Genomic DNA, 26,017 nt, shown 5'->3' with positions numbered 1-26,017 from the left:
TTGCTTATCACTTACCGAGTTACTGTGCCAGCCATTTGGCTGCGTTCAGAGGGATTAATCAGAAGGCTATTGACATTACATTGTTCCACAATTATCTTTCATACGTTTTATGGTAATTGGGTATTTTTTCACAGAGGAATTAAGGTGCCTACGTAATTCCAGACAAAATGAACATACACAAACACAAACATTAATCAGATCCCCCAAAATAATTCAGCAACTACTGCTGATTATCACGTGAAAAATGAGTATATCAGACTTCTCTTTGAGAGAAACTGAAATGCCATATTAATAATTCATTTATATGGATGATGACGTATTTATATGGAGGTGCGCTTAAATTAATCAGCGAGAAAAGGAATGGGTTTATTCACTGTGTGAAGCTAATTTATTGCATCTTGCGCTGCTTTAAAGGTATAAAAGTAACGTTTATCCAAGGTTTCTTCATAAGCTTGGCTGCACTGTTGCATCAAGCCTTCTTATTAGGATAAACCTAACCCAAAAATTGTCATCAACCCAATAAATGGCTTTGTTCTGAATGCAATCAAAACTTCAGGCCCAAAACTCCTCCTCCATGCTCTTTTTCCAATACTTTCCAATAGTTTTCTGGTTCCTACATGTGAAAATTACATGTCATTGTCGTAATGGCCCTAGGGGGTTGATAAAAGAAGACTTTGCCTAATGCTTCCATAAATGTGTTAGGCAAAGTCCAGCAGGATGTAATTGCATCTAATATATTTACAGAGGATTGATTTCCCTCCCACCATCCACCTACAAGGCGGCAGCAAGCTGCGTTCAGGTCACTCTGGATGGGTTCCGTGTCCACTCTGTTCTCTTTACGCTAAGCAACAAGGCCGGGCCGCAGAGACCATGAAAAGTATTGGAGTGCAGCTTAATGAGGTAATTAGTCAAAGGCCATGACGATCCTGGGAGGCTAATACCTGTGACCTCTTGATCCTGGATTCCTGACACACATCTCTGGAGACTGTACAGGAAAGACTGCTGCAAAATCCAAATACTGTCTCCTTGGCCGGACAGTTTTTCACAGCGAACGTGTGATATTGCATATAATGCAAGTAGACTTGGAACTGAAGCTCAGCCAGCCCCCTGTTTCTCTTTCTTTAATTACTGCCACAGTGTAGCAATGGGCATGCCCCCTTTCATTCCCCGAAGAAAAATAAACCTCACCAAACTTAAACTACTTAACCTGTTTACTTTAAGAACCAAGTTGTGGAGAACTGACAAAGGCAGTGAAAAAGCACAAGAAAGGAAAAAGGATGAAGAACACAAAGCAGGTTGATATTTTTTCCCTTTCCTATCCCGTTCTTTTCTTTTTATCAGGTTACGTGACTGGAGGCTTCATTAATCACCACCTCGACAGCCTCTGCCAAGGGGAACTAACTGCATTTGGCCCAATTAGGCGCTGTAGAGACAATAGGAACAGCACAAGTTGTGCCTCTATGCCAGGAGCCAAGCGTTGCCTCCCTGTCATTACCTCCAGAAAGGGAAAAATTAACCCCTACCAGCTTCCCTGCTTTCCTCCATTGATCCAAGGCTTTTGTGGTGTCCCTGGAGCGTGGCAGACAATTACAGATATTATTACATCTGCATTGATTCTTTTAAAGAGAGCAGAGTGTCTCCAAGCAATTAAAAAAATTACACTTCGGAAGTGGGCCAATTAAAATGCCCCCAGCCCTAGAGGGTGGTGGTGGTGTCGGCGGGAGTGGAGGCACAGACCTGACTGTCAGAATGTTGCAGGATTTTTTATTTTTTTATTTCTTGAAAAAAAGTGGGCAAATTTACATACTTGACTGCTTGTGCAGTCATACAAGCCTATAGCACATTCATGCAACCTGCTCTTGGACAAGGCAAGGGGAGGTCTGCAGCTACCTACAAATAATAAATGACTTTTCAAAACAATATAGCAAAAATTGTAGTTGATTTACTTTAAACAAGTCTGTTTTTATTATCTGTTTTTAGGTTCCCAATACTTGTTAAGATGATATCAGGTTTACATTTTGAAAGCGCAGATGATTTATAGCCCAAACAGAAAACATATCCCTCCACTTTTACTTTCAAACAAAACCACACTGTTCAACATGTGCAAGCTGTTTACATCATTGTACAGATGTCGCTCTGTTAGGCATATGTCCAGTGACTGATTAATTATGTCAGCATTATGTATGAATGTACTAACACAACCGTCTCGTAAACAATCATCTGAAGTCTGATTCGCGTTCTCACTAGCACAGTCCTGCCTGTACGTTGGCCTTTTGCTTTGCTTTCTCTCTCCCCCATTCGCTCACAAACACGGTTCCTCTTTTCCATCTTTCACTTGGTCCTTGGTGTTGAGTTTCCCTGTGGAGCGAAGTTGGCCCTTACCTTAGCCATCTGACCAGATTTCCTGAAACCACAAAGAAAGGGACGGTGCTAATTGGAGTTGCGGGTAGACAGATGATAGACGACTGGCCGTGACGAGATAAGGAATCAGTGCGATGTAAATAAAGCCTTCCCATTGTTTTCTTCCCCTGCAGTTATGGCTAAGTATAGACTTACTGTGCGTTATTGCTACACACACATTTGCACACACCTTCCTGGTGGTTTTTTTTGGGTTGAGCAGGTGGGCTCTGGGATTATTCCGACCAGCTTTTTAGAAGGTAAACAATGTCTCCAAATAACAAAAGAAAAGCTATCTTTATAGAGACACCCAGGCACTTGGAAACCAAAAAATAAAGTGTACAGTTTAAATAAACATCATTTGGTGCATAAAGAAAAGGGACAATGAAACTCTGAGCTGCAGTCGTTTTATCACACGGTACACTGCATGTGTTTGAAGTGGAAAAATCACAGTTTCTTTAATCCATGGAGCATTCAAATAATTTTTTTTGCTTCTCGGATTAAAAACAGTAACAATAGCAGGCAGTTAAAAACAAACAGCTCCAAACAAATGGTGACAAGGCTGAGGCGCTTGGCTTACGGGTAAGCTCTCTATACATCGTGGTCGGTTTCATTAGCTGAAATGTATTATTATTGTTTATCTATAAGCTTCCTGATTTAAAAAAAAAAAATACAAGCCATGCTTTCCCTTTGGATTACGGAAAGGTTCAGGGTTTGCTTTCCAGTGTGAATTATTTTCCAACAACAACAACCTCAGGAAGATGGGAGGGAAAAGGGCTTTTCAACACCTGAACACCATGGCGCATGTGATTAAAGAGAACTGATTTCAGAATATCATCAAAGGGGAAAATGTGACTGTGTGCATGTGTGTGTGTGTGTGTGTGTGTGTGTGCTTGTAAAGGACGTGTTAACTGCAAGGTTCTGGCAAGTTTTTAAAGGAAAAATTTCAGGGTAGTTTGGGAAATAAAAATACTGAACAATACATCCTCCGTGATTTGCCAGCATGGAGGTTTTAATCATTCTTTATCTAGGTGTTCATGTAGAACAGACAGCTGACATGCATTTTGGTGTGTTCATGTTAACATAACAGTGCAAAATTAGGTGCCTTTTTTTGAGTGAAAAAACAAAATCCAACTATGAGAAAAACAAAATATCAACTGTGTCAAGTTATCTTTCTGTGAAGTCTCAGTAAAGCACAAAAATCCCATGATGCCTCATGGAGTAAGCAGCATCCAGTCCAGCTTCAGAACAAAATCCAACTTCATAGAAAACTGTTTACGTGGACGTCATCTTGAGTTGGTGTGAGTAAATGTCCATCTAAAGTTTACAAACTAGGGAACGACTTATCACAGAGAGAAATATGATATTGTTTTAGCATGTGATTAATAGTATCATGTAAATGTTTTAAGCAACATCACATTTTTCCCCCTGAAACTTAAGCAAATAGTTACAGGAAATCTAAACAAGCAGGCTGAAAAAGAAAGAAACAACCCAATAAACTGTTTAATATGTGAACTATATTTAAAAACATCCTTCCTATGTAGGACACAAACCTTAATCTCACAGTTAAAAGTCCAGGCCTCGTCCATCAAAATACATAATTTGAATGTATTTATAATGACAACTGCACTGCAAATATTCAGTCTGACTGCAATCAGGTACAAAACAATGCTCATATAATCACTCAGACACAATTATATAAATGTTCAATCAATTAGAGAATACTAACTTTTGGTCATTTGGGTGACAATGTCTATAAGGTAAATATTGATCACAAATCATGAGCCTCTCCACTAGCTGGAGGTAAGCATACTACCTCAGCAGGGCCGCTAATCTTGTGCAAGTACTCACATCTTTTTGGTATTTGTTAGGAAATGACCTATTTTGTTGTTTGGGTGTGAAGATTGCTACAAGTATTAACTCATAGTCTTTACATGTAGAAGACTATGAGTGTACAAGTTTTTCATTTGGTTTAAGGCTTTAATTTGAATATAATTAAATGCTCTTCCATAGAAGAGTATGCAATTTAAGTTAGAATTGTAGTTATCCAAGTTACATTATAAACCTCAGTTTAATTCACATAGATGCTAAGGAAGTGCCTTTCTTTAAACCACTTAAAAAAAAAAATCGATATTATTTATCGATACATAATAATTTATTATTTATGTAATAACTGTAGTATAACAATACTGCAGGAACAACTTTCTGCCATCAAGTATACAATTTATCTGCTTAAATAAATTGACCAACCACTCTAGGTGTATTACCAGCAATGCCATGAACAATAACCATATAAAAAAATAATATCAAGAAGTACTGTCTAAGTAATTAGGAGGCTCTAAGAGGAACCTAACAGAGTCATTTAACTGTCAGAGTTTCAATTCATCATTGGTATTGAATGTGAAATACATAAAGACAGAAACCTATCAGCTGATAATCAGATGAGCGTGGGTTGGTTACAAGAAGATGAGACAAGACCTGTGGAAATGGAGGCACGGGGAGGGTTGCAATAATTCTTGCAAAGTGAATTTTGGGAGATAGAAATGAGACAGTTGGCTCATTTCATAATGAAATATCAAAAATTCACCTGAAATTGGCGCGCTGGGTCCTTTTTAGGTGGCAGACTATGAAAGCTATTGGTTACAATTCAGCAGTTATAAATTTATGATGAAGGAAGTGATTTTCAGAGAATGTAACTAATAACTTTGGAGTATTCCACTGTGGTTTTTCTCAGGCTGTAAGCTGTGATTTACATTTACACTTTGAGCCCACAATCATTCCAAACGGTTACCTCTGAGAAAGCCTCCTACCAAACTGAAACAGGAAAAAAAAAATAAAGAAGAAAAAAAAAAACATGAAAATTTAAATGAAATTAAGGGACGTGCCTCTCCTGACAGTCAGTGTAATGACACGCTTTTGGATCTTATTTGGAAGGGTTTAAATGTGCTCAAATGTAAATGACTAGACGCATGGAAGCCCAAATGGGAAGCTAGATTCTACATGGGTCAAAGACAGGAAGACTATAGAACAGAGATAAATAGAGGGAAGAAGGAGGGAGCGATTCTCATGTGAATCGTTTAACAGCGGACACACCATGCCACTTGCATTATAGTGACTGTTGCATCAAGGGGCCCTCTCTTTTTTTCAATGAACCCCAGGGTTTTTGGTCTTTTCTAGGAAAAACCCCCCACACGAATCAACCAAAGTAAAGACTGAGCTAATAACTCACGTTATAGAATCAGAGAGCAGATTTCAATTGAAAATAACAATAAAGGCTGAAAAAGTAAAAAATGTAAGACATTTTAGATTTTGTATTTTTTATGTTTAAGAAAACAAATACTGATAATAATAATAAGAATGATAGTAAAAAAAAATGCAGACTACACTTGTGTATCAGTGAGTTTGGTTTTGTATCCGATTCATGCCTGAAGCCGATGTTTATGTCATGCACTTCACCATTTTAATGCCTGTCAGTGTCGTTATATCTCCACGCACGGTTCATTCATGGTGTCTGACGTGTTTGGGTGCTGAATACTATTTTTTCCCTGGAAGCTCAGCGCAGCCTTTTAATAGCAATGATGCATTCTTGTTAGCCGGAAAAAAAGATCACACAGTTGGATTTCTGAGCTCTGGAAATCCCTGGATATTTACCTAAACACTGTGTGCACCTTGGCCTCTCAGCTCACCTTTCATATTCTCTAACTGCTCTGATGATGATTTCTCACCCATAAGATTTAGAGTGTTTCTGCAAACCCAGCACACTCCTAATGTCTGTTTATAGGTTTGTCAGATTATGCTGTGATTTCTGTAGATAGAAGCACATCGACTAACAGTGTTGTATTTTTGGAGAAATATACCTCATCTACATTTACTTTAAATCAAACAATAGCTCTTTTGTAAAAGGCTTTGCAAAAAATAGATAAATAAAGGTGCTTTAATTTGACAAAGATATTAATTAATCCAGTCATGCAACTGTGCATTTCATCCATTTTTTGCACCTGCAGTAAGAAAAAGCAAGTTTTACATCGTCTGCTTTCAGTATTCAGCACTGTGTTCTTATGTTTGAAAGGAAGCTTGTAAGATTGTGTTGTTTATTTCAATCTAGAAAGACAAGAGGAAGAAAAAGAAACAAATCAGTGATTCACTTCTTTTTCCTTTCTTCTTTCGAGTCAGGTATTCTTTCGAGCCAAAAGAGTCAGGTATTGTAGCAAGAGAATCAAGTTTCCCCTGCAGCCAGTAAGTGCCAAGCTGTGTCAAAAATGACATGCATCTCCTCTTTCCATGTCATGCCATGCATGTGATGTGATGGGCGAATGAAGGCAGTTCCTGCAGAGAATAGTAGGGGGTCATTATTAAGCCTCTTAAATTAGCGCCCCCTCCCACACAGCCCTTGCAATTTTCCAAGACCCACAACCGCACAACTCTGCACATTAGACTTGACAAAGAAAATCATTTCCAAAGTTTACTTGCAGCAAACTCATTTCATATGTGATTGAATTGTACCTGTATGGCATGACCCATTTAGACTCAAAGTCACACATGGATGCATTGAAAAACCTATTTGTGCAGAACCATACTGTTAGGTAGCTATAGACTAGGCCAATTGCATGTCCTATGCAATGCAATTTACATGTCTTTCCATCACACTCACTTATATGGTTCAACTCACAAGAGCTACCATTTAGATCATTTTTAGGGGAGGGGAAAGGGTGAGTAGCACTGGTATAATACCATATGTACTGCAGTGGTATAGAGTATGTGGCAATAGCAGGAGAAAGCGTAACCTCTATTGCCCCTGAACACCATCCGCAGTGAAATACTAAGAAATTGACAAACCCTGCTTGTACCCTAGCTGTGAAAATGGACTGTTTCTGGTGCTTGTCCTCCTATTTTGATAGGCAGGCGCCACCACTTCAGCCTCTTTGGCCAATCTAAGGCTGCTAATATTCCCCAGATTAAAGACACCTCAGCCCCAAGGTCAGCCTCTGAGGGAAGTTGCTTCTTCTTCAGTGAACACCGTTTTTGTCCTTTGTCTCATTTTTATTCTACGCTCTTTCACTCCATTTCTCCCTCTTCTGTGTCTGCCTTTGCATCTGCGCATCACAGTAGCTTCCTCTCTTCTCCGTTCATTGTGTATATTTACAGTATATTTACAAGAGTGCACATAACTGCTGTCTGGGGAAGGGTAAGCAGCAGCGGGGAAGGGAAGCCATTAGAGGAATAAAGAGAGGTGCTGCCTCGCAGCCGAGCTTCACAGGCCAGTGGAGCAAATCAAATTGGGTCTTGTTCTGCAGCAGGATGTACCCACACACTAGAGCACACACGCACGCGCACACACCCACCCATACACACACACACAAACACAGGAAATCAGTGACAGTAGTGGAGGCATACAGCTGACAGGAGGGCCTTTGGGATATAGCAGGGCTGGGCATGTCTAAGGCTGGCCCCCCTAAGGGATGCTGTCATGACCCCTAACTCTCCTGAGCCACAGGTGTGCTCATACAGGAAGAATGAGGGAAAACGATGTCGTGTGGCAAACGGTAAAGTGATTTTTTAAAAAAAGTTTTCTAGTTTATCTTCCAGGTGCATCAGTGATAAATTCTTTAGCACCCAATTCTCAGTGCTGACCAAAATAATCAGGTTTCAGTTATTTTGCAGTTGTGCAGCTCCTAACTTTGGGGCTTAGTCCATATTCCCTGTGATATTCTAAAAGTTTTAAAGCAAGATAAACAAATAGGACTGCGAGAAATCTACAGTAGAAAACCAACAGTGACAGTTTTTATGGAAGTAGCAATATCTATCTACCTTCTCTGCATTAATATCTCATGTATAACTGCTCAAATCCTCTGTTCCCTAATGGTCTGACTAAGTTATTAGCAGGCTTATAGCAAAGCTAAAGAACTAGAGGAAGACTTCAAGTAAAGGGCACTAAAGCTAATGAAAAATGAGATGGAGCTTCATTCTTTAGGGCTTTAGTTTTATTAGAAATACATGGTAATAGCAGGAAAACCTTAGTCAACATAATGTTCGCTGCCATCTATATGATACCCATGCCTATGGGGCACTATTAATCCCCAGAGAAATAAAGGGAGGAATAAAAAAAAAAACACACCCAATGCTTACATTTCATTCAGTTTCTCTGAAGAATTACTGCCACACATCACTTTGGATCAATTCATTACATCCCTGCAGAGAGGGGGCAAATGTGTGATGGATAGTTGTCTGCAAATGTACTTGCCAGTAATAGAAAAATGCACACGCTTTAATTAAAGAGAGCTGGACCAGTGGATCCAAAGTAGGTTTAGGTGTCTCTCCGTATCTGTAAAGCAGCGTTATGTATCAGAATGCATCAGAGGGCACAGGGCAGTAAAAACAATCGTGTGCGCTCATTCATTGAACTTATATGAGGAAAGCATATCTATTATGCTACTGCATGTGAATCATATAGACAAAAATGTAAACCCGACTGATGCACTTTATGAAATGATGGAAATAATATAACAGTTGTGTTTATAAGGTGTAAGGTGGAATAAGCAAACTTTTCCTGTTAAAAAATTCAGAAAACTCTTATGTCAAATTATTATGTGAGTAGTAGAGTGGGAGATGTCTGCACCTGAATACTATAGTGCTTGCTATATTAAGTGGCCAGTATAATACATGCCATTTGATTTTTTTTTTTTGCTGCCTTGACTCTCCTCTGTCTCCTGTAGTAACCTTGGTATTATTAAGATTTAGGGTTTAATAGATGACCGGAGATTTGTCTCATTTCCACTATTTCATAATAGAATTTAAAGAATATAAGTTTTCATGATATTTTGTATTTGTCTGTACTTGTTTCATTTGCATGGGCATGAGGACACTTACTTATATGCAAACATACACGGTGAAGAACATATAGCTTGGTCAATTCCGAATTTTAGAGGGTAATACTTATATTATAATGACCTAGCTGATTTATTGGTCTCACTCTGGTTTTATGATCTTTCAATAATATGCAGTGGCAGCAATGCAGTAAAAATGTAGTAAAGAGTCAGGAAAGACCGTGAAGAAAGCTGCTAGAAGACACACATATATGTAAACTATAGAGGTTAAAAAAAGACACATCGTGCATTGAATTCACTGTGTAAAATGTAAATACAGTACAGTGAATTAAATATGAGGTAAACCCTATATCTAAATAACATTTTTACGCAGAAAACACATTTTTATCAAATGTGGAATAAGTTAGTAGGTAACAGTGATATTGAATGGTTGTGATGATCTGCCCTGTGAGCAGCACTTTACTGAAAGTCACAATAATTTGGTGTTAATCACTCCCTACAGTCCAGATGTTCCAGATGTATCTCTCCATTCCTGTGTCAGGTCTTTTTTTTGGTGTGCCACTTCCCCTGTCCTCAACTTGTCCAGTTTCCTTAAAGTTTTTTTTAAGGAAAGCTAAGCTAAGCTCTTTAGAAATTCAATTAAGATGCCTCGAGGAGCTTTTATATTACAAAGTACAGACCCTACAGTAATACAGAGAAAATCCCAGCAATCAGACATTACCCTATGAGCAAGCACTTGGCAGTAGTGGGGAGGAAAATCTCCCTTTCAACAGGAAGAAACCTACAGCAGAAACAGGTTCAGTGACAGAGCCTGTTGGTGCAAAATGACTGTTTTATGCCTAATACTATTTATTTTTTGCCTGTGCTGTCATAGGCTTTTTTCATGGAAATTGGAACAAATTGTTTGTTTTTGCAGAAATCTGCACATAACAAAGTGCCTTTTTAAAATGTTTTCTTTGCAAAGTTGTTATGTGTGCACACAACACCCTTGAGTTTTTTCAGCTCCTAAATACTGAGAAGAAGAAAAGGGGATGCAACTTGGTGATAAAACAGTCCCTTCAAACTGAGCATATAGCTTCCTTAAAAAAAATCAGAAGTTTATTGATTTTTATTTACATTTTAGACAGCATCCTAACATTTATGACAAACATGATTGTGCGCACAATGTGTGTGCATTTGTGAAACCAGAAACCAGACTGCTTTCTGTACATTTTCTACAAGTTAAAGCAGTTGACTCTTAGCATACTTAATCTGTAGTGTCACACTAATTATATATTTTTCGAGTAAACACGCCAGTACTAATGATGTAAAGACTGGTCGCCTGCTTTCCATCACACAGTCTTGTGCACGTCAGTCAAACGAAACAAATTTGACACTACTTTTGTTTAAAGGCAGGCCATTAATGAAGAGCTCTTCAGATAAATACATCTTTATTCTGCGATTAATGATGATGGTGCTTGAAGTAAGCACTGGTGTGAAAGGAGGCAGCGGCCCTTCAACATCCAACCCTTTACAGCCACTCTGCCATCAATCAGGCCTTGTGTCCAGTAAGTGCTGCTAACATTTATGAAATATTCATCAGCCTTTCACTTTTGCTTTCCACTCACCCTAATAATTACTTTTAGGCAGCATTGTGTCACCTCTCTTAAAAAAAAAAGGCTACAATCATCTTACTGAGGGGAGGTGAATTAGGCAATGTGTTTCTGCTTTTATGTCAGCCATCCCATGGGTGGATGTTCTAGTATAAAAATGTCAGTCAAGAGTCTTCTCCCCCCTCCTATCATGTTCCTTCATGTTTTCAGGGATGGTTTCCCATGTGCTTTAAGTAACCAGCTGTGTTGACAAAAGCATATATTCTTAATTTACTTCAAATGCACCTTAAAATACAACTTGGGTTTTATAAGTAAAACCTTTTGTACTTTTTAGTGTGTGCAGTTGATACGTATGAGCTTGTAATTTATCGATGCAGTGTTACAAAAAGTTGCAAAGAAAAACAGATTTTTTTGGTTCAGAGAAACTAATAATTTTCCCAGCTCTCCATGCTTCATCTTTTAATGACTTTAATAATACAATGAGAATATTCCAATCACTGGTCTCATCACACGTGTTCAACCTACGGAAGGTCCAGCCGATTTTGAAATTCATCAACATTCACTGACAGCAGTCAAACATGCTTTTCAGATCACAATAGCGGAGGGAAATTCCACCTCATTCTTCACCTATTTGCAATTCTTATTGCTGTAAGAAAGTTAATCTATCCCCAGCAATAACTCATTGGATGTTACAGCTTAAGCGTCCTCAGTTGCCTGTCTTGCATTTTAAAGAGGGGGCAAAGAGCTTTGGTACAATTTTCCAAATACAACTGAGCTAACACTGATTTATTGCTCCAGTTTATATAACTCATATTAGGAATTCATGGACCTGGCAAAAGGGATTAGAGCATTTATTTCAGGCAGGGAGATGATCCTGTCATTAATGGTCGATACTTTCATCATCGTTTAAACCAGAGGAATTTGCCCGGTGACGAATCGTGGCGGACATAGCTATCAGGGGTGTGCAGCTGTACTCGTTATCTTTCGACGACCCGCTCTGCTCGGTGAATGTGGACCCGCGCCCATCAAACTTGGATTAGGCTGTCAATCAAACGTTGGCCGTGTATATTGTGTTACAATTTCTCCCAAATGTCACCAAGATCAGAGTAATTTCTTGGCTAATTGCATCTCGTCTCCTTTTAATGCTGCACATTTAATGGTTTTGTTACATTGCGTGACAAGATGGTGTTTCTCTCATATTGGCACGGTGATGAGCAGAAAGAGGCCCCGCTTTTGTTTAGAGAAGGAAATGAAAGAATAAATGGCTGTTAAAGTTCACAGGGCGTATTTCTGAAATGGCAGCAAACAAAGAGACGAAACTGAGAAATGATCCCAATCTTGCCATAGCGTGACATCAATTACACAAAATTCTCATTAGAAGGGGTTGCTCCAAAAGTCTGCGAGCTTTGCCTGGGTTGTTTTGTTCTGGAAGAGGCAGCATGTTATGCTGAAGATCTGTGTCAAAGCCGGCTCAGAGCAATACTGAGGATTTTCTCTCCTCTGACACCTACTTTTTTTTATGGCACTGACTTAGTTTAAACATGACAAATACAATTTCAAGCATTTTACTATGTCCGTGTGCTTCGGTACAGCTAACAATAGCTGCCACAATGCACCCATTAATTCCCTCCCCTCAAAAATCTCTACCAAGGGAAATACTATTAACCATGTTAAATAAAATACTGACGTACTAATTCCGCCGCACATCATCAGCAGGATTACATTAACAATGTACATGTCAAGTTATACTGGAAAGAGTCGCACAAATAATTACTAAAAGTCTGTTTCTCAAATTCCTCAAAGGCCAAAAATGCATAGGGTGGGAGGACTGGCTCTTAGCTGTAGTGTTATCAAAGTGAAGGTAGCATGTAAAAAACAAAGGCCACTGACAAGCTGTCTTTGTACTGTGTGTGTGATATATACATAAAGTATTTGAATTTATGTGACATTAAAAATTCTCACAAAACCAAGGACAAAGTGACCGACAAGCAGTCAGATGCATTTAGCAACAACGGATGTTATGTTTGGATGATGAATTAATTCCGCACAGCTAAAACATATATAAATAAAAAATTTACATCTGTGATTGCAAACCATAAATGCAGACGAGAAAAGAAATAACAGAGCAACAATAACAAACACTTAACTGCTTTCCATTAGTGCACTTAACCTCCTCTTCATGGAGCGCAGTCCCACTTTACATTTCCTGTGGCTAAATGTGTGTCTCTAATTCAGAAATGAGGGGACGTTTTGAGTGGCCCTCTGTTTCCCCCGATGAGCAAATGCTGCAATTAACTTTTCCTGCTCTTTTTCTAGAGGGAGAAGGTGTTTTAAAGACACTCGCCTCGAGTCAACAGCATCTTATGGCTGCTGTGAAATTTAAGCCATTTTTTTTCCTGTGGTGCTTAACAGTTCAGCTGGAGATAATGGATCAAGGATGATTTAATGGCAAAGAATCTAAAGGATAATAGTCGTTAGAACTTATTACTGTCATCAGATAAAATGCATATGCAGCTTTCAGCAAGTTTCTTTTCAATTTTATGCCTAAAAATCCACCATTGCTCATTTTCCTTTTAAACAGATATCCGTTTTATGACTGTAGCAATTTATTATAATTGAATGCGTCCGAATGAATCTCAGGTGTATACAAAGCTTATAGGTGAGGACCTTGATAGGGATTAGTGACCAAAATAGCAATAATAAGCAACATCATGTGTTCTGGCTTTTACTGCTGACATGACACTCTGATAAATAATAAGCAGATGTCAAGATTAAACCTGATTTAGTCCTGTAATGATCTCCCTGTGTATGTGAGTGTGTGTGTGTTTGTACGTAGGCTTGGCTATGCATGCCCATCGGTGTGTGTGTGCGCGTCGTTACAACAAGAGCTGGTTGCATCCATGAGCAAGATTGCTGCATAATTGGTGATGTCCATGACACTGTGCTCTCTGTAGGTGTTTTTTTCTGCATGTTGCCCAGACTCTAATTACTGGGGTTTCAGCAGGGAGGTAAGGCAGGCGATGAGGAGAACTGCCGCCTGTTTCTATCAGCTGACGGGCTGTACGTCTGCGGTAAAGCCAGGCAGCCCAGAATCCCTGGAGTGAGTTTGGGAGAGACCCAGGGACTGGTCATATCAACAAATCTTAATCAAAAGCCTGAAATTGTCAGCTGTCATACACTTTTTGTGATCTTTGATACCTTGCACCTCCTCTGACCCAGACTGGCAAATAATACCTTGCGCACACACACACACACACACACACACACACACATTCACACATTCACAAATGGATTTCACACGCGCTCGCTGTCTCTCTCTCTGAAATATGTGCACAGACACAGTGCACCTGTGCTTCCTTACTGAGGTTTGTGCAGAAGAGGAAAAAACACCTGCAGTATCCTCTTTTGAAAAATGCAGACAGGCAGTCTGTGTTATTCACAGCATAATAGCACATATGGATAACCCTTTCGCTTTGTATCACAGTTATAAATGAGGTAAAAGTATTTTTTCCTCTGCTTAACTTACAAAATAACGGTGACTTTTAAATCAAGATGCTCGTTGAAAATCAAACATTTCAGCACTGTTGAATAAAAATAAGCACCTTTTCAACATGATGTGTGTAAGGGTACCACATTTTGGTTTACTGAGTCAGGTCAGTGGCAAACAATACCATTTCGGCTTGTCCCTTGTCCCTTTTCAGACAATCCTAAACTTGTGCTTCAGTTCAGGAGAGGATGGAAAGGCTGTGATGGCTTTGATCGACCGACTGTTACTAAGAAGCTTTAAAGGAGGGTTTTAAAGGACCTAAAATGTATAAAATAGACGGATCAAGAGCAAGCAGAAATTTGACGGTTCAGAGGCAGGTTAAAAAAGTGAGAACATTCCCATACAATATATATCCAGTTAGTGCATATTAGGGGACGGGAGATGACAAAAGTGGAATCTGAGAGCCGATTAGCACCGTAGTTAAAACCTTCAATGAAGTGAGGTTAAATCCAGCTTCAGGAAGGGCATGATGGAAGCCGATTTAGAAGTGAAGTCAAAGTAGAGGTAAAATAAGATAAAACCATATTGCACACTGTTTTTGTAAACAGAAGCTAAAAAGGCAGATTTTTGTGTGAAGCTTAACTATACCCTGAATCTTTAACTAAACCACCACTCACTACTCGAAGGAGGGAAGTGTGAACATGTGAAAATTAATTGAGTTTGATAAGTGTACCACGGAAAGCAAACCCCAGTAAACCCGGCTTACTGCCTTATATCTTCCACAGTAAGCACAGCTGCTTACTGGCCTCACTTCCATTTTAATTGACTTTTTTTCCACACTTTTAGATCTTTTTTCATGTCATGATTGAAAGAAAGACATTGTTTCTTATTAGAAATGCTTGCCCGTTTAATTAGTATTTAAAAAAAAAGCAACAAATATGAATGACAGTATGTTATTATTGTTGTCCAAAAACACTGTCATCACCTAATTTCTCTTTAGCTAATAAGAACGCATCAATAAAGGCCCTGCCCTCGGTAATGAAACAGGCTTGGACTGTTAATGATAACGGTTATTTATTCCTGTGCTACCCAGGTTTATTTGGGCCAATGTGGCACTATGAACCTCTCTCACTTTGGTAATTAAGCGTGTTGATACAGCAGGATGCTTACCTGCAATTATGCCATTTTAATGAGCAGCAGCGGATGGAAAAAGGGTGAGGCGAGGTCAGCCAGAGGCAGCAAAGCACTGGTGTTTTAATAGACACTTAAATGCTGTTAATTTAGCTCTGGGTAATGGAGAAGCCTGCTTGTTGGAAATATCTACAGTTCCAGGCATAGAAAGTCACAAAAGGCTGAGGGGCATTTTTGAGGAAAGATGAAAATTCGTAAGCTATTCACAGACCTCTGTTACTGCCCAGAGGAGCATCTCCACATCTTCTGCTTGTTATCGGAGGCAGCCTTGGCATGTTTTCAAGCTCTCAGGAAAAGTTGATGGGTGTAGGTAAAGGTTTGGCAGGCTCTCACCAGCTCTCACCTGCAAAATGTCAGTGCTGGCTGGATTTTTCGAGAGGACAATGGGATAAGGAAAGGGGGGAAAAACAGACCAAGAAAAAGGAAAAAACTTTGAATGTGCTGTACAATATAGATAAATATATTTCACATGTCATATCCTTAAAATAATCAAGGTAAACGATAATATGCTTCGCCTTTACGTGTGAATGTATAAAGACGATGCAACACCTGTTTGAGTATTTTTATGGCTCTCTTCTGGTTGATCTGCTGCTTTTCCCCTTTTCCACCCATTTGCATGAATCATGTATCACCTGTGTGAATGTGTAAGCACACACACATACACACAAAGCATTGCTACGGTGCGCAGTTTATTATAACTCCTGCGTTGGGCTCTGTGAAGGTGGTGTGATAACAGTCATTAGGGTAGCTGTAGGAGGACACTGAGTCTTATTAGAGGAACATGGAAATTCATTGGAAAAACAAGCACTTTCATTAACAGGTGTGAAGCTATGCAAATACATAAACACACCCTGGTAGTCCAGGGTCCTCACACCTGCGCGTGAAAAACATCTGCTTATTAACACAACAAGCCTGCAATTAGTTTAGATGAATTAGATTCAATTATAATGGATGTGATATTTTGCATAAATGTGCAGAAGGATGTATGGAGCTAAGCGTGAAGTAGGAAATACACTAAATGTACATTATAGTGCATAGTTTTTTGTTGCTTATGTCACAGCCTAGGCTTCACCTGATTTTTGTGTTGTTCTTTAAATAATTTTTGTTGTTAGGAAAGTGCTGCAGAACAGCACAGCAGAGTGTTCCTTAAATTTTAGTTCGATTTTCAAAGCTTAAGCTGCAAAATAACATTCAGAAAAATCTGTAATTAACCAGACAGTCCATGTGAAAATCAGTTAATAGTTAATGAGCTTTATTTTAAATTCAAATTCATTGTTGTCATTATTTCATCGTGAGCCTTTGTTTACGCTGCTTGTTTGTTCTTTGTCTCGCTGTTTTGTTTTTTCCTCCTTTAATGAAACCAGCACAACTACATAGCATCAGCAATGAGGACTGGAATCAGATGGATCAGAAGACACTTTCCTGTGTGACACATTTAATGCATAACATGCTTCCAGTGAGAGCTCTTGAATGGGTGGATTTTTGAAATGTGCCAGAGTGGCTCCCCACTGAGCAGTAAGCTAGGTCTTTGATGCATCGTGCTGTAATGTGGTTGTTATCCATAATCGGCTTGAATTCAGGAGGGCCACGGCTGAAAAGAGTACAGTGGTAGCCTGTTCTTGTGGAACATTAAAATGCGACTGTCTTCCCATTAAAAAATATGCCACTTATGCCCACAGCGACCAGAACTAAACAGCCTGAATGCCACTATTGACAAAGCGTTTAAAATATGGACTGACAAAAACACTGCAAGATTTTAATAAAATCACTAAACCACAATTTTTTTTTCTTAGTTGTTAATATATACGTAAGAGTTACGAAAGTATATAAAAGAGAACATTTTAGGTCATATATAAATCCCACTGACCCGTGAGATGATGCTTTAAATTGAGTTTTTTGATGCTTATGCAAATTTCTTGTTTCTGCACATAAGTTTAAATGCAAAATAATCCTGATGTTATCACATTAAGCTGTGATTTGAAAGGTGGGAGGCGAACACGAGTTTTTTGATACACGCCACGGTAGGGTTTGCAAGGAATACGGAGCTTATATTTTGCATTGCATGAATAACAATCAACAGTTGAGGGAACAAAGAAATGTTTTGAAATATGAACCCTATCATGCACTAAAATGAGACCCCTAGTAATGGGTTTTTAATGTTGCACCACAAAGCAAAGAATTTTCTGACAAACAGCTAAGGAAGTGACTTAGACATAGCAACTGTAACATATAATAATCCAGGAAAATCAAGAGCCATTTCGCTGTCATACATCTTCCAAATAATATGGGTGCTCTACTACTACAAACTCAAAAGCCATAACACTACCACGCATTTGTGCTCATCCAAACGGTTCAACAGATACTAATCTACATTACCTTTATTGTGTATACCATAATAAAGACATTTTCATGAGGCCATTAGAGCCCCTAAAACACTCTGATTGGCTGACTACGGAAAAAATAAGTAAACTTATGCACCCAGGTTGTGATTGCTCTGGAGATTTACTATATTATTACCATCTAGACTGTGCTTAGAGTTTTAATTTAGCAGTGATAATTTGCTTGTGCAGGTCTCTACTGTTAAGAGTTCTTTGTTGCGCCGCCAGTTTTTAATATAGTGTGAATTACCCACAGTGGTTGTTTATACCGAACAGGACTGGATATCAGCGTTAAGCCTAGATGACAATAAAGATGAAATCACAGAGACAAACTCAGAGAGGTCTGGTAAGAGACAGACAACCAGATAGAGGGAAATGGATGCCATTGTGGGTGTGATAGCGGTGGGGTGGTCTGTGTTTGTAAAGGAGAGTAATCAAACTGCAGAAAAGACCAAAATATAATATTGAATGCAGCTGACTCTCTGACATTAGCTAGACTATAATAGTTAGGTTTGAGAGGCCGTCCTCATTGAGGATTGCAAGAGTGAATGGAAGTGTGCTAGTTATGCATCATTACAGGGGGAAGAGCTGTCCACTTCCTGCTGGGACGAGATGCCCTCTGCTTTCACACTAAGCGGAGTAGTTCACAAAATAACAGCATACCAAGTGTCTGTCCCCATCTCTTTGACAGAGGGCTCATATGTAAGAGCCTGTGGGAAAGGATACGCCTCCATTTAAACTTAAAAGCAGGCATCTAATTCACAGCTTACAAGGGAGAAGTCATAATAGCGCACAGTTAAAAGATAGCAGAGGAGGAAAGGGTGTCAACAGTACATAAAAATGTGCAATTACAATGGTAAAACATGCAATTTGATATTTTTCAACACCAAATGGCATGCGTGCGAGACTTTTAATTCAGTCGCGAGTCGAGATTGATTGTTTAAAAAAAAGAAAAACAGAGTTGGTTTCTTTTTGATTGTGCGAGCAGACCTAAGGTTACACTACTCATCATCGGTGTGTGTTGTGAAGAGCTCCACAGGCTTTTTTCATCACGGTCTTATCCACTTCAGAGGTTCAACAGATTAGCGGTCCACTGAGGTGCAATGGCTTTTCAGCGGTGTGCTTTACGTCCAATTTGAAGTGTGTAAGAGCATTCTTGTCATTAGTGTTTACTCGAGACTATTTTTTAGAGAGCCCAGACTGAGTGTGACATTAAAGACAAATAAAACTCCATCAGCCGTGTTGATTTTTTCGAAGGCTCTGGAGTAGCAGGCCCAACGTTTTATCTTGGCAGACAGCGGTTTCAGGGGTTATAGATAGGCCAGCTTGCTGATGCTATTATTTACCAATGGAGCAGAATGTCAGCCCTCCTATATGCCTCTTTGCTTTTTTCCTCTGTATTGTTTGTTCCCTGTCTTTGTGAAAGGGGGCACTTTATGGCGGTGAGCGGCGAGAGAAAATATTTCTATCTTGCCATCAATGGATCAATGGAGATGTGTTTACCTGTCTTGAGGCACAATGTTCACTCCATAATACTGGATATTAAACAGCTTGTTGACTGAGTGCTTTTGTCCTGGTCTCTTGTCAATCCCTTAAATACTGCTGACCAGTGGAGAGGCCCACACTACCACTGTGGGGTTACCACTGACACCTCCAGCACCGAAAGGCGTTCTTAGGCTTAGCCGGTCATAAACACCCCTCCTTCACCTTGTTGGACAAAAAAAAGGACATGCCGGGTCAGTGAGATTCTCAGTAATTAAACTGAAAGGGGTCATTTTCAGTTCAAACTCTGAAGGAAGGCCTTCGGGGTTTAAGTGGTAGGTTGGTGTGCACTGCTTGAGCAGTCTTTCGAAAAGGAGATCTTGATCAGCGCAGAATGTATGTATTTAAAACCATACATAATCTTCCCTGCAGAAGTTGTCTCATCGCTTTAGATTAGAACTTTTGATGAATGCTACTAAAATGGTGATCAGAGCATTAAGATTTCAGTAGCCACCAATTATTCCGCACATAAACTCAACTTTACAAATGTTGAGCTGTAGGGAAAGTATTAATATGTTGCCAGAATCATGATCAATGACAGATACCTGCTGAATATTAGTGCAGTCAGCTAAATCCACCAACCCCCTCTAGTTAAACAGAGATCGGAATGAACCATCCCTTTGTTTTTAATCATAACTGCTTGCCTGCTCTATAATCCAAACTGCTCTTCACTGCGTAATAACTGCCTCTCATGTGGAGCGGATTTTTAGCTCATACCTCAATAAAAACAGAAGCCCATGGTCATTTTGTGGCTGCTGGGCTGCTTTGGGGAATGCAGAGTCTGGCTTTCTAGCCACAGCAAAGTGGTGCGATGGGAGCAGCAGAATGAAAAGACTGGGTTTGTTTTACATAAAGGCTGCAGCCATCAGGACTCAGCAGGACAGGCGGAGAGTGGCTCTCTGGGCCTGATAAATCATGACCTGCATTCATTCATTCAGCACATTCAGACCCAGACATACATTTCTCTCCCAGCCAGCTCTGCTGACTCCACATTTCTGCTTCCTTTTAATATGTGACCTTATACTGGGATTTTAGTTTCAGTGTTCAGGTGAAGAAAAAGTGAAGAACAGTGAGAGGGTACTTTCAGATTTGTGTGAGCAAACAGCCCTAGAGAAATCTTTACTTTTATCAAAAAAAAAGGACAAACTGCAGATTTAAAGTTCGGTGTTTCGCAAACTGACACAAACTGCTGGTGTATATTTTTCCTTTCTTTCAGGTAAATACACGGCACCCCTTCGGTTTAATGGAATTCATAGTAGTGACTGACAGGTTTTGAATAGGCCAGAGAAAATGGGGAGGTAAAAGGGGCATTAGGACTAGCTAAAGAGGTGGGGGTTGGCTAAGGACTGACACCATCTTCTGCCAGTGACACGAACAGACAAACACTCACACACATGCGCACACTCAGATATTCAATAAAGGGTCAAGGTACAATAATTTGAATACATCTGTTCTGTGTGTGTGCATGCGCATGCGTGTATATGGATGTAACGTGCAAAAAAAAATCCTTTTCATTCTTTGTTTCAATGGCTGAAAAGATCTGCAACACTAAAGATGCAAAGCTGTTTTTCCCTCACTCTCTGTCTCTCTGTCTCTCTCTCTCATGCACACACACGCACACACTCATGCAATTAAGTGCCTACAGAAAATAATTAAAACCCTAACTTAAATGTACTTCACTTCACTTAAGTAACCGTTTAAGATCACAGTACTTTCTTTTTTTGTGATAAAACATTTGTGACATTCCCCTGAAAAACCTAAATAAATTGCCCAGTAAATTTTTAAGCAATAAATTACAAAAAACAAAAATAAATCTGGCAATTACTTCATGGTTCAGGTTTTAAGGGATAAAGAGGTCAAGTCAGAAGTTGGTGATGCTGTTGGTTTGCTTTCCATACAAAACTCCCAAATAATTTCATCCATGTAAGGCAAAGCTAATTACATGACAACCAAACTGATGGAAAGAAAACACAAGAATGCATTTGCTTTTGCCTTCGTTGCAGAGTGCCCGTAGCTAATTATTAACAGCAATCACATGGGCACGGGGGTGGGGGGTGGTGGGATAAGAAAAAATACACTAGTCAGGAACTTCTGGCAGGTGTTGACTTTAAAAAGGTGTTTCCTTGCATGGTACCAATAACTAAGATTGAGTCTTTAATAAAAGTGTTACACAGTATGCACAAGTGTTCAGGATTGGCAGACGTCTGGATTTTTAACACAGTAAACAGACAGCTGTCTGTGATAAGGAAACGCTTCAATTGTTATTAATTTGTTATTTCTGTTGTGTTTGGATCCTGGCTGGATTATCATGTTGAACACACAGTCCAAATTCCACTGTAAACATTTGCAATTAATCTTCTCACCAGCCCCCCTCTTCCTTCCTCAAATGACTGATTTACATAAAGCTGATCAAATTGAGTTGTTTGCAGTGGCTAAATTCTGTTGTCACGTTGTCTGGAAATGCTGCAACATTCATGTACGGGCAAATCGATGTAGATTTCTTTGTGACAGTAACCAACCATCACTAGAATTAGCATTATGAGTGCTTTTTCTCCTCTGCTTTGCATGTCTCAGGAATAGCAGACATTCTCAGCTGGAGCTCTGAACCTGAATCTCTGTGCACAACAGCAAACAGCCAGTGTGATTTATATTAGAGTAATCCCTCAATTAATGTCTATACCATATTAAGTAATTCAGTACAGCCAGTTAATGGAAATGCAGGCAGAGATATCATGTTTTGCATAAAACCTTTAAAGCCACTGCTTCTCACCATGGTCTGCCTCTGTCATTTTGTTCACATGACATATTCACATCCAAGGTAATCCCCAATCTATTTTGGGGCCGTGGCTGAAAATGATCAGTCTGTCTAAGAGGTCTAGTGCATGTTACTATATGAAATTACTATTACAATCACATTGTGTTACAAAATACAATTTCTGTTAGATTTGGCAGACAAACTAACAGGAGAATAATAGAAGAATAAAGAGCTATATCATCATCCAGTACTGTAAATGAAATTATATGCACATTAAAGAGTTCTGCATTTACTTTCATAGCACAGATGATCTCATAGACTTGTGATACAGTCACACTAGAGAAAACAGTGGTTGGACACCAAGGCATGACCAAAATCACTGCAACTGTTTGCAATTAACTTGTGATTTTATTGCCTTTGAAATGGTTGCGTTAGAGATGTGGACCCGATCTTTGACCACTCGCAGTCAGTTCCTGTTTTTTAGTAAATTTAGTGTGTCAAGATTGCAAAAAAACAGCAATAAAACAGAGACAGTTAACTATCAGCTTCAAACTAGTTTGCGATCGAATTTAATTGAAAATTGGACAACACCACAAATATGTGGCGGTACATACACAGAAATTCACATTTTAAAAAAATTAATAAATTGCTTACATAGGAAATTGGAAACCACCAGTTTTCCTAGTCACAATGAGGTTGCCATTCTGTTTCTGTTCTACTGTGACTGAGCCAATTGGGTTGTCTCTGTACAGAAATGAGACAGAAATGTATCATTCTTATTATACAAAACTTAGATATGAAGTTCCACAAAGGTATGAAAAGGTCATGTAGGTAAAAAAAAAAATACATCAAAACCAACAACTCTGTTGGGGTAGAGAGACAAGCTGAGATGGTTTTCATTAAAAAAAATGAAAACATTAAAAAAATCCCTACCAAGTGAATGAATACCCACATAGTCAAATACTTGGATACAACCCTAGTAATATTATAGTATTATTATTATTTTATATAATCATATAACTATATATTATATAATAATATTACTATAATAATTTTATATTATTAGTTATAGACTATCTGTGTTTTATTTCATTTGTTCATCCTGATAATAATCCAGCATTTAATGTATCAAGTTACATTTAATCGTGTAAGTAGATAGAATTACAGTGCCCCAATCACTGTTGAAATATTTTTGATACAATGTTAACTATTATGGCAACACAGCATGATATACTCATGGTTTCCATAGGAGGAAAACAAATCCATATCTTTAGTATTCTGCTATGGTTTAAACACACTAACTACAAAAAGGTGTAAGGCTTTTGTAACCCTCTTGTGATGGCCTGAGGGACACTGAGAATACATGAAGACATCAGGAATCCAAATGACTAACGCCTGGAGTCTTTACTGAGCAGTCATTTTTCATAGGATGACTGACAAAAAGAATCTATGGGTGGAGTTTCTTAAAAAGCATCTGACCTGCATCTACATACCAAACCCCATCATGTCATAATGAAATTTTTTGACAGTATTCAAAGTGAACATAATGGAAAGCGGTAAACCATGAATGCTGTTTGAAGATGCGTAATGCTCTCCTGGGAGAAAGCTGCCTTAGTGGTGAACCTTTCTTTAATAACATCATTCAGATGGTCTTAAATTGGTCTGAATGTTTTGGAATCAGCCTTATAAATGTATGCGTATGCGGTGCATAATGAGGTCCAATTAAAAAAGTCTTCACTTAACATAGAAGCTGTTTCTTTTGTTGTACTGAGGGAGGATGAAAAAGTAATATGGAAATTGTTTTGTCTATTGACTGTGTAAGAAATCGTGTATACTCACCGGCCATTTTGTTAGAGAGAGTTTGCTAGTACTTGGTTGGATCCCATTTTGTCTTCAGAACTGCTTTAGTTCTTCATGGCATGAATTTAAAAAGGTGTTGGAAACATTCCTCTGAGATTTTGGTCCATATTGATATGATAGCATAACACAGTAGCTTTGGATTCATTGGCTGCAGAAATGAATGTAAATCTCCTATTCCACCACATCCCACAGGTACTCTATCGGAGGACATTTGAGTGCTGTGAACTCATGTTCAACAAACCAGTTTGAGATTATTTGAACTCAAAAACATTGTGCTGTAAGCATCATCAGAAGATCAGATACTGTGGTCATAAAGTAATCGGCGTCCTAGGCAAAAAAAAATTCAGTGGTGTTTAAATTATTCTAGAGTTGTTATTAAGGAGCCCACAATCTGCCCAGAAGATACCTTCTAAGACATTAACACACCATCACCAGCGTGACATGTTGATACAATGCAGGATGGTGTCATATCCAAAGGACGACTCATCAGATCAAGCAACATTTTTTTCAGTCTTCTATTGTCAAATTTTGATGAGTCCATGTCAATTGTAGCCTCAATTTCATACCTTGGTTGTAATAAGTGGTTCTTTGAGTTACTGCTGCCTTCCCATTGACTCAAAGCAGTTTGGTCATTCTCCTCTGATCTCTGGCATCAACAAGGCATTTTTGCTTAGAGAACTGATGCTTATTGGATGTTTTTCAGAATATTATTTGTAATCCCTACAGATGGTTGTGCAAAAGTCCTAGTAGTTCAGCAGTTTCTGAAATACTCAGATCAGCCATACTGCAGTCAAAGTAATTTATATCACCTTTCCTATATCCAGGTTGTCTTCATCATTTCAATGTGCCTAAATGCATTGGGTTGTTACCATATGAATGATCAATTAGATATTTGTAAGCAGTCATACTTAGGTGCATATATATATATATATATATATGCTAGTGTATTTATATTTAAAGTCACACATATAACTTTAGGCAGGTGTTGCCATATCTGCTGCTTTTAGGGCTGATATTCAAATGCAGGACAAAGGCATGTTTGATCAAAGCTTTAGACAAAACCCAATGAGAAGAGGTTGACAATAGAGATTGAAAGAGCAGTGCGTTGTTGACACCATTTGACTGTTAGCATATAAACCATCCATTGTCAAGGCCAGCAGACAGCCATTGGCTCAACTGACCGCCATGTGAAACAAGCTTAGACTAAGCTTTTTTTTTTATCAATGGAACTGCTTTGGGCCCTGCAAGTCTCAGGGTCTTGAGGGTCAGAACTCTAGGCACTGTGGACTAAAGCTAAGGTCGTAAGGCTGTCTTAGGATCATACGTCAACAAAAGGCTGTGGGTTAAGAAAGAGACTATGGGTCAGATGGATTACTAAAGAGATCTCTTACCATTTCTTGTTTAATCCTGACAAAAGAAAAAAATGGTCAACATTGCCTTCTATGTTGAAAGCAAACAAGAATACATTGCACATGGCTTAGTTAGAAGAAGTGACTTACATGAAAATCAATCAAATCAAATTGCCTGTAGCTGATAATTTTAGATAGTTCATACTTCACCAGCTGGATTTCAACCATCCGTACTTGTGAAGATATAGATGATGACTTTGGGGATCAGCAGTGTTCAGACTAATTGCTAAATGGGCTTGACAATCAAGACAATACATTTTTAGTTTATTCATGTGAAATATATTATCAAAATAAATATATATATATATATATAAATCTATATTTAAATCTATATTGCTAACACTTGCAACAGTGAAGAATTTATGTGTGTCTATCTCTGGTTTGGGAGGTACTTAATGTCTAAAGCTTCCCAAGTGCTAATCCATCTAAACACAAGCTAAGTCTGCCTCACACACCCAACATAATTATAGTGACAACTATAAGCATGCTAGAGGCTCTCCTGATGAAATTTGGTGGAGAAGGCAACCCATGGCGAGTTTTTATAGTTTACATATACTGTTTCAGTTGCTGGTATAGCTCTAT

The sequence above is a fragment of the Neolamprologus brichardi genome, chromosome 19 (assembly GCF_056152115.1).
Source record: "Neolamprologus brichardi isolate AB-2024 chromosome 19, ASM5615211v1, whole genome shotgun sequence".
NCBI lineage: Eukaryota > Metazoa > Chordata > Actinopteri > Cichliformes > Cichlidae > Neolamprologus > Neolamprologus brichardi.
This window is presented reverse-complemented; position numbering follows the sequence as displayed.